Raw genomic sequence first — 9,619 nt, forward strand, 5'->3', positions numbered from 1 at the left:
CTTTGTAGCTGGTTTCTACCCGCCTTTCATTCGGATGTGTAGCAGGACTTAACAGATGCACACACAGCTCCATCTCCCTCTGACACAAACACTTTTTTGACCCCAGCAAACACACTTGGGGCCACGCAATAAGCCTTCCATAGGGTGACACACATGTCCCAGTCACACCCCCATTTAATATGCTGACATTGTCTGTCAGACACACACCCTTTGCAACTTGCCCAAATATTCTGCATGTCTGATCTCTCCTGCCTGCCTTCCACATCACCCGAGTCCCACACACATCCCATTCACACCCCCATTTAATATGCTGGCACTGTCAGACAGGCGCACACACACACACTTTACAGCTTGCCCAAATATTCTGTATTGTCTAGTATCCAAGCCACAATCCTGCTTGCCTAGTATCCAAGCCACAATCCTGATCTGAACTAGGATCCTTGAAGATAATCATCAGCTCCATCAACCTGCAGCCAAGGACCTATGTGCCTCCTCACCATACCCGTTTGATTTCCTCAAGCCAGCTGCATTCCCTGCATTGTTTCCAGGCCTGCGTGTCCTTTTCTGGCGCGCGGGGGGGGGGGGGGAAGAGCAGGGGGCAACTTAGAAAACAAGCAATTTTTTTGTGGTAAGGATGATCCCACAAGATTCACATCCTTAGGATCTCGTGGGACACAATCTCTGATTCACACCACGATGTTGCAAAATTGAGCCAGCGTGTTCCCATGTGATGCAACGATCGCAGGACAACCCCAGATTGTTGCCTCTTGCTGCAGGGCCCAAGCCCAATGCGGGAGACAAAGAGAGGAAGCTTTAGTGTCTCACAAGGTGGTTTTGCTGGGACACCGAATGGACTTGTAAAAAACAATACAATACATAAAAATCAAGTATTCTTCTCCTCTGCAGCCAATTCACTTGTGCTCCAGACCTGCAAATGCTCACTAGAGGACAGGCCTCTATCCCTGCACTGATTTCAGAGGAGCTTTAGTATGGCCATCTCCACTGAAACCAGTGCAACTCAACACAGATGCCTCGGTCCTCCCATATCAGAACCAAGGTTTAGGTTGTACCAGCAATCCCCTCACCCCAAATTCCCTCATGACCAGCGTGGATCCACCAGAGGTACCAAGAGTTGGAGCTCCAGCAGTCCAGGCTATTTTAATCATTAAGTTGCTGAATCCTGTTCAGACCAGGTCTTGATTTGCAACCTCCTAAATAGTCTGATCTAGAATAGTTCTTGTTGCAGGTGTGGGAAGTCTTCTGCTTCAAACTGGAAATGACTTGGAGACACTAGAGACGGGATTTCACAAGTGTATTTTAGCTACCTGTGCAGCAGCAAGGCCTTGGCTGCCACAGCCCCTCTGCTTTACCTGTGGCAGGTTAGGGTGTTATGTCTTGTGGTTGTGTTAGGGTCAACTGCATAGTTTTTGCCAATAGATTGGACAATGGATTTGTGTAGGATGGTTTGGATAGGGATGACCCTGCCTTAGGCAGTGGGTTGGACTAGATGACCTTTGGAGGTCCCGTCCAGCCCTACTTCTCTATTATTCTAACTGCAAAGTTCATTAGTGTCATTTTTAAACCCCGCCATTTATCCTCTTTCATGCTGCTGTTCTGCAGTTCCCATTAATTATAGGCGATTAAATCAAATAAACGTACGCTTCCTAGAGCAACTGTGTGACCGGTTGCTTGTCTCTTTAATGGACAGCACGCCATGCTATGCTGGAAGGAAATTAAACTCTGAACAACAGAGGCCCGAACCTACGAGATGCTTAGTCTCCTTGATACCTGGGAGAAGTCAGGGTGCTCCCTAGGTCCAGAAAGGTACTTGGCACTTTGCTGCGTCCAACCTCAGGTTGGGAAGCCACGATTTTTCTTGGGGAATTTGAGTAATCTATCAAGGTCCTTTCAAGCTGCAGCATGACAGGCTTCAGAGCAAACTCCTTTGATTTTTGTGGATGCAGACTGTGGCTTGGGCCTGCTGCTCTTATCCTTATTTTCCCCATCCGTTTCCTTGTTCAAAGTTCTGTATGTTTTTGGCTGCTGCTCTCCTCCCCAGAGATGGCTGCAATTCATTGGCGGTGAGCCTATGTGCAGGTAGAGGGAAAGAAGATGGTTTTAGTAATGTCTGATGTTATTTAGCAACATGTTTGTTCAACATTTGTTCTTCCTACATTTTTTGCAGAGGCAAAAAAAAGGGGACTCATTATATGGACTAAGGTGCCGAAGCATGATCCTATCCCACACTACTGGAGTCCCTGAAAAAAAAAACCAAACCCAAAAACCAAACAAACATCCATCCATCTACTTTCCTAAGAAGCCTCCATCTTAGCTTTAAGATGAAGTCACAAAAATGATCCAAGGAGCTGGAGGGGACCCATCCACTTTTTGGATGACTTATATTAACCTCTACTTTCCCCCATCAGCCCCTTGACGCTGATGGGAGAAAAATGCCACTGCAAACTTCAAGCCACCACAGACTTCCATAGACTTATGCACCTGCACCTAAGGTAGTTTACCAGCTTCAGTAGCGCAAAATAAACCTTGCAATCCCCATTTGTGACACATCACCCATACAGACAGTCCCTGCAGACCTCTCCAAACACAGTGTACTAACACTTGCATCCCAGTCCAGTGTCCTTTGCCCTCCCCCAGCCTTTCCAGCTGTAATTCTTCCCTGCTCTTCCCTGCACCCTTTGCCTCCCGGGGCAGTCACTACCCTGGGGCAGTCACATGCGGGTACTTTGGCAGCTCACCTTTTCTTCCACTTTTCCTACAGCTGTTGTACCGGCTCAGAAAAGTCAGCGGGTAGGTCCTTTTCCTGATCCCCCAGCTCTCTGTTCCCCTGCTCAGACAAGTCAGCAAGCAACCCCTCCTAGCTCCAGCCTTCTCCAACCCTGCTGCTCTCTGTTGGGGTGATCACCGAGCAAACCAGTCTGCTACTTCTATTGCTATCAGCCTCCCAACCAACCCCTGCAGAGTCCCAGAGGGGTGACTCCTCTAGGAAGCTCCTACCACTATCTAATAGCCCCTCTTCCTCCATTTACTTCTCTCAAGTACCTTCCCACCCCTCTAATCAGGTCCCACTGGAGGCATCTGCTGTATTAAAAAGGCACTGAACCCATGCTACTTATAGGGCCAGCAACTTGGGGACAGTAACGTCTAGGACAGCAACTATCGCTACAGTACCAAACACTATGGTGACTTGTTTGCAAGACTCTCCTTGCCTAGGAGTTCATAAACCACAGCTATTACTAGGACTTCTACAAGCAGCTGTCCATAAAGCTATAACCCCTGCAAATCATACTCACTTAAGAGCCTGCTGCAGCCCACTGAAGTCCATGGAAAAACTCCAGTGGGGTAAATGCCTGTTAGCAGCAGACAGGCATGAACAACAGCCATGTGTAAGGACAGGGAGCTTTGAGGTGAACCCACTTTTCCTCTCATCACAGCAATGAGGCTAAATGAGGGACTAAAGGTCACTGGGGGTTATTTTTTTTTTTTTAAATATATTTTGTGTTCCAGGTCAAACTAGCCAAATCAGTTCCAAATCATATCAATTAAGCAAAACTCAATTGTTCCAGAAACCATTTTGATTGAGCAGGCAGAGCTCCATCGTTCTCAACGCCACGTACGGGGCTACAACAGGGGAGCATCTTCCATCTTAGCCTCTCACCCCCGGCCTTCAGATGCTCACAAATCCATTGGCAGGCATCCTACGTGCAGGCCCAAATCCAGAGGTCTTGGGGTTTGGATGCCCCAAGACACAAGTAAGCACCTTTCATCCCGGACTCTTTAATGCTTCCTGCACCCGCTCTTAGCCTGAGCGAGACTATCAGGAGCAGTTCCCTGATGCTGAGCTAAGGAGCAGCTGTTTAGCAGACAAACTGAGGCCGAAGAGGGAATCTGTAGACAATAATAAGTGCCTCAAGCAGATCTCTGTGAGATGCCAACAGGACAGGTCTGGGTCCGGTTGTCCTGCAAGTGGATCTGATGTGTGAAACCCAAGTCCTGTTTGCCTTTGCTTCCACTCTTGGATTTGTGATATCACTTTCTCCTCCTCAAGACACACCTGTGACCGCTGCTTGAGCAACCCTTATCATAGGCCACTGCAGTGATGATTGCTCTCCAGGGCGGGTGCAGCCTGCTTGTTTTGCCTGCTAACTTTTGCTGACGCCAAACAGCGAAACCACCGGCAGCGTTCAGCGCCTTCGTCTGATTGCCTGATTGCAGCTGAACGCTTCGGGTAGGCTGAGGTCCTATGGACCTGCTGTGCTGCTGTGTGCTATGAGTACAGCCCCGCGGACTGCATCTGCTGAGCTCAAGGTACCTTTGGAGACAGCCCGCCTGATATCCCACTGAACGCACAGGTAGAGAGCTGCCTTCGGGATGCTCCATGTTGCAAGCACTTCTAGGCAGCCCTCACCTGCTGCACCGACACATGTCCCGGGAGAAGCCACCTGTGATGATCCTAAACCTCTCAGACACGCGTCTGCGCCAACACAAAACCTTCCAGCCCATCCTGATATCATAGAGCATGTGGTTGGCACTGCTCAATGCATTATAAAGGTCTACAAAATAATGAACAGTATAGAAGGGATCAATCGAGGTTTTCTTTTTCAATCTGCCTCCTTATCCTTGCACTTTGCAATGAGTACAAGTGAAAGGTGACACATTTGATAAAGGTAAAGAAAAATGCTTCCGCTGCCCACACCACACATAATTTATCACTTTCACAGAATATAGCTGAGGTAAAAGCTTAGCAAGATTCAGAAAAGGACTGAAGGGCAAACTGATCCACAGTTAAACAGGATGCGTGAAAAGATGCCTATGGGTTTTGGAAGGGATACAGACCCTCATGCTTCAGGGCACCAAGAGGTCAGGAAGAAAATTGCCTTCTGGGCAGGTTAGTCCATAAGCATCCATGGGGGATCGTCCTTGAAGTCCATCTCAGAGACAGACATGCTGGATTAGTCCGATTCCTGCCTTGTTTCATTATGGCAATCTCTGTATGTGATAGCTGGAAGGGTCTGCCTGGATCAAAACCCAATGCCCTGCTGGCATCAGTGACCACATGATATAAGCCATGTGAGCCTGCTTTACACAAAAAGACCAGCACTGATGGTGTTACAAGGAAGTGTGACAAGCTGAAGAAGGTTTTTGTGACTGGTGTGGTGGACTGTGCAACTCCTACACACCACGTGATGACTATTCATGACCTTATGAAGATGAATTCTAAAAGTGGCACATCCTTGTTTCTGAACTGGACCAGACTGCCAGTGCTGAAGCTGCTTGGGACCAGCAAATCCCATAGATTCCCCCTGCTGCCCTGGAGCCGGGGGTATAACTCCAGTAGGGAGCAGCTTTGGGCATAAAACAACATTGATACTTTAAGAAAGCAAAACCCAAGAAAACCCCAAACCAGACCATGAATTTTTCTTGAAGAGCAATCACAACTGGAAAAATATCAACTTTGAACCTCGGATGCCAGACGCAGAAATGAATTGTGGCCTGGGATTTGCGACTGCCGCAAGGAGGCAAAAGGGTGCTTGTACTTCCTTAGCTACAGGGCAGAAATACTGTACACACTTAACACACGCACCCACACACCTTCACTTCCGTGCTAGCAGGAGGTTTGTTGTTCCAACCATACCTCGGTTTCCATTTGCTTGGCACTGATTTCACTCTGATAGAAACCACGGTCCTTTTTCTTCTTGGTGCTACACCAAATTAGAACAAAACAATGACTCAACCAGTCCATTGCTTGCCCAATACCACTGTGAACTTAGGAGTCATCTCCATCTTAGCAACAGAAGGCAACCGAGACTAGCTGAGGGGATCATTCGGTGGGACTTACAGGCTGCCTGCCCTGCAATAGCTAAGTACACTCATTTAAATAAAGGAACCAACCTCTACCATGCATTTAAATATAGAAACTAACCTCTATGCTTTTTTTTTTTCTCCCAGCCTGCAAAGGAAATAACTAGATCAGTTCAGAGATAAGTTTGGGGTGTGCAGATAAAGGGAAATACTGAGAGAGATGCTCGAGTTGGGTGCAGGCACGACTGCGTGAAATCCTCTAGCTTGCATTATGAAGGAGATAAGACTAGATGCTGAAAGGGGCTCTCCTGGCCTTCAAATCTAGCGTGCTGAATTTGCACCTGAACCCAATGAAATGCATGGTCCTCCCTTTCCTTGGTACAAGCAGGTTTCATGATCAGAGTCCAGTTTTTGGGTTTCTCAGCCTCTTGAATACATCTGAGCAATAGAGGGTTTGGGGGTTTTTGGCCAAATCACTTATTGCTGAAAAATGAAGGCCTGGATCTACCAAAATATTCTGCCAATTCCTACCACTTTCCTCAAACTGCTTCAGTAAAAAATGAAAAAAAACAAAAAAGAAAGCTTGAATTTTTCCTATTTAAAAAGTACAACGAAGTGCTTGGTTAGAAAAACATGTCCCATTTCATTTTGGCATGGTTTTTTTGGAAGAGCAAATGAAACCCTCAAATCAGTGATTTGTGAAACTCGCCTCCAGAGTAGCCCACAGCTCTGTTGTTCCAGCAAGAGACAGCTCCCATGGAAAGGACCAGGTTGCTTTGAGTGTGGAGGATATCACAAAGGCAACCAGCGGTGAAGGGAGGATTAAAAATGGCTCAAACAGTAAATTGATTGGACAGACTTTCAGTTTAAATTAAGGAGCCAAAAGAAAACAAATGCAAAGTCCCCGGGAAAGAGCACGTGTATGTGTCTCATCTGCAGCAAGCTGCAAAGGACCGGTTCAAGCTCAGAGATCATCTCCTAGAAACTTCAAGGCACAGGATCTAGGCAATGAAGTCAAACCAGTGACATTCCTTCATGCTCCGGAGAAATGCAACAGGGTTGGGTCTTCCCCGAGACATCTTAGCCCAAAATGTTGCCCTATTGTGGGTCAGGCAGGGGGTGCCTTGTATCTGAGAATTTAGCACGAGCTGTAGAGGTGGTTATACTGACAGTTTTGTTCTCTGGGGTAGATGGCCAAGTGCTTTCCAGTTCGCTTGAGGTTTCTTCCTACTGCACCTTTTAGCTAAGCTGTACCCCCAAGTTCCTTTGTAGCTTCTCTCCCTCCCGAGTTGGCCGTTCTTGTCTCTAGGGCAAGGCCTCTAGCTGGGGACTTACAGTTTCATAGTTTCTAGGGTCGGAAGGGTCCTGAGCAGATCATCAAGTCCGACCCCCTGCCATGGCACGAAAGAGTACTGGGGTCAAACGACCCCAGCAAGGTGGTCATCCAGTCTCCTCTTGAGGACCCCCAGGGTAGGAGCCAGCACCACTTCTCTTGGAAGTTGGTCCCAGATCCTAGCCGCCCTGACAGAGAAGTCGCGCCTCCTGATGTCTAGTCTGAATCTCCCCTCTGCCAGCTTGTGACCGTTATTCCTGGTCACTCCTGGCGGTGCTCGGGGGAACAGGGACCCCCCAATGCCTGCTGGTCCCCCCCGACTAGTTTATAACAGGCCACTAGACCCCCCTCAGCCTTCTCCTGTGGAGGCTGAACAGGCTCAGGTCCCATCGCCTCTCCTCGTAGGGCCTGCCCTGCTGCCCTCTGATCATGCGAGTGGCCTCCTCTGGACCCTCTCCAGGCTGTCCACATCCCTCCTGAAGTGCGGCGCCCAGAACTGGACGCAGTACTCCAGCTGCGGCCTGACCGGTGCCGCATAGAGGGGGAGGATCACCTCCCTGGACCTGCTCGAGATGCATCTGTGGATGCAGGACAACGTGCAGTTGGCCTTCCTGACCGCGTCCCCACACTGCCGGCCCATGTTCATCCTGGCATCAGTGACGACTCCAAGATCCTTTTCTGCCTCTGCCCTGACGAGAAGGGAGTTCCCCAGCCGGTAGGTATGGTGCCGGATCTTCCTCCCCCGGTGCAGCACCTTGCACTTGTCGGTGTTGAATCCCATCCTGTTCTCATCTGCCCACCCCTGTAACCTGTCTAGGTCTGGTTGCAGCCTATTCCTCCCTTCTAGCGTGCCCACGTCCCCCCACATCTTAGTGTCATCAGCAAATTTGAACAGGTGCTTTTTACCCCTCGTCCAAGTCACTGATGAAGATGTTGAACAGTGCGGGCCCGAGGACCGAGCCCTGGGGGACCCCACCGCCCACGTCCCTCCAGGTTGAACACGACCCGTCCACCACCGCTCTCCGGGTGCGGCCCTCCAGCCAGCTGGCGACACATCTGACTGTGTGGGGGCGACACCACAGCCCCCAGTTTCTTAGTGAGAACGGGGCGAGAGACAGTGTCGAAGGCCTCCGAAAGTCCAGGAAGACGATGTCCATTCCTACCCCTGTGTCTAAGGATTTGGTGACCTGGTCGTAGAAGGCCACCAGGTTGGTCTGACAGGACCTGCTGCTAATGAACCCGTGTTGGTTGCCCCTAAGCATAATCTCCACCCCCGGCCCCTCGTGGACATGCACCAGAATAATTTTCTCAAAAAGCTTCCCCAGGACCGAGGTAAGACTAACTGGCCTATAGTTCCCCGGGCCCTCCTTCCTCCCCTTTTTGAAGATGGGAACCACACTGGCCCTCTTCCAGTCCTCCTCTCGTAAAGCCGTGCTTATCTGCCAGCCCTTTTCATCACAGCATGAGAGATTAATTTGAAACAGAACTGCCCTAAAGCCTGCGAACCAGGCATCAGCTCCTTTCCCCATTTACTCTGCTCCCTCCGCCCCAGCATGTCCCTTTTTGGTGGATACAAGTTTTGCAGGGCGCTTCTCCGGGAGAGCTTTCTTGTTTTTCCGCCTCTAGAGAAGTACAGTCCACAGCTGCCTAGTTCAATGCTGTAAATCATCTCCCCTGGGAACACGTAACTCCTTCAGCTCTGCACAAATGTTTGTGGGCACATTTCCCTTCTCAGTGCAAATTATTTTGCCAGCTTCCCCCCGCAACACACTTTGCTGCTCTTTCTGCATTAATGATCAGAGCCCTGACAATAAACCACGCACCACCAATTTGTTCCAAGAAAGATCCTGTTCCCTGGAAAGCCAATATTTTCCTCCACCAGAGCACATGGATTAGCTACGATCCAGGTTGCAGTGGGGAGCAGTCCGGTGAAGCTACATCCCTGCTACCTTCCCCACCGCAGCCTCCCATGCACGAAACACACTCACGCCATCAGGTTGCTCAATCCTACCACGGCCCTGCCATTCAGATCCTTTTGAAATGCTCACATCTACTGAAACGCGGAGCAAGCTGAAAAGCAAACAGTTTGCTGGGCCAACTGATTTGTCCGATCCACAACCCTATTCTTCGCCAAATCCTCCTACTCTTTCTGCCCTGATCTTTTCTGCTGTCCCTCTCGCTGGCTGTGTCATGCCTAAATTCTAGCCCATAAATGCAGTGCAGCGGGGACTGCCTGTGTGCCCTGTGCAGGGCCTGGCCTGCCCTTGGCACAACATAAATCTTTTAGTTGTGCAGAGGTATGAAGTGGTGCTCCCCAGGGGTCTGTCCTAGGTCTGGTGTTGTTTAATATCTTCATTCATGATCTGGATTAAGTGCACGCTTAGCCAGTTTGCAGGTGACACCAAGTTGGGTGGAGGTGCAAACACTCCAGAAGGAAGGGTTAGGATCCAGGAGAAGGGCTAGGAT

The sequence above is a fragment of the Crocodylus siamensis genome, chromosome 1 (assembly GCF_052110815.1).
Source record: "Crocodylus siamensis isolate JL-2025a chromosome 1, ASM5211081v1, whole genome shotgun sequence".
NCBI classification, from domain to species: Eukaryota; Metazoa; Chordata; order Crocodylia; family Crocodylidae; genus Crocodylus; species Crocodylus siamensis.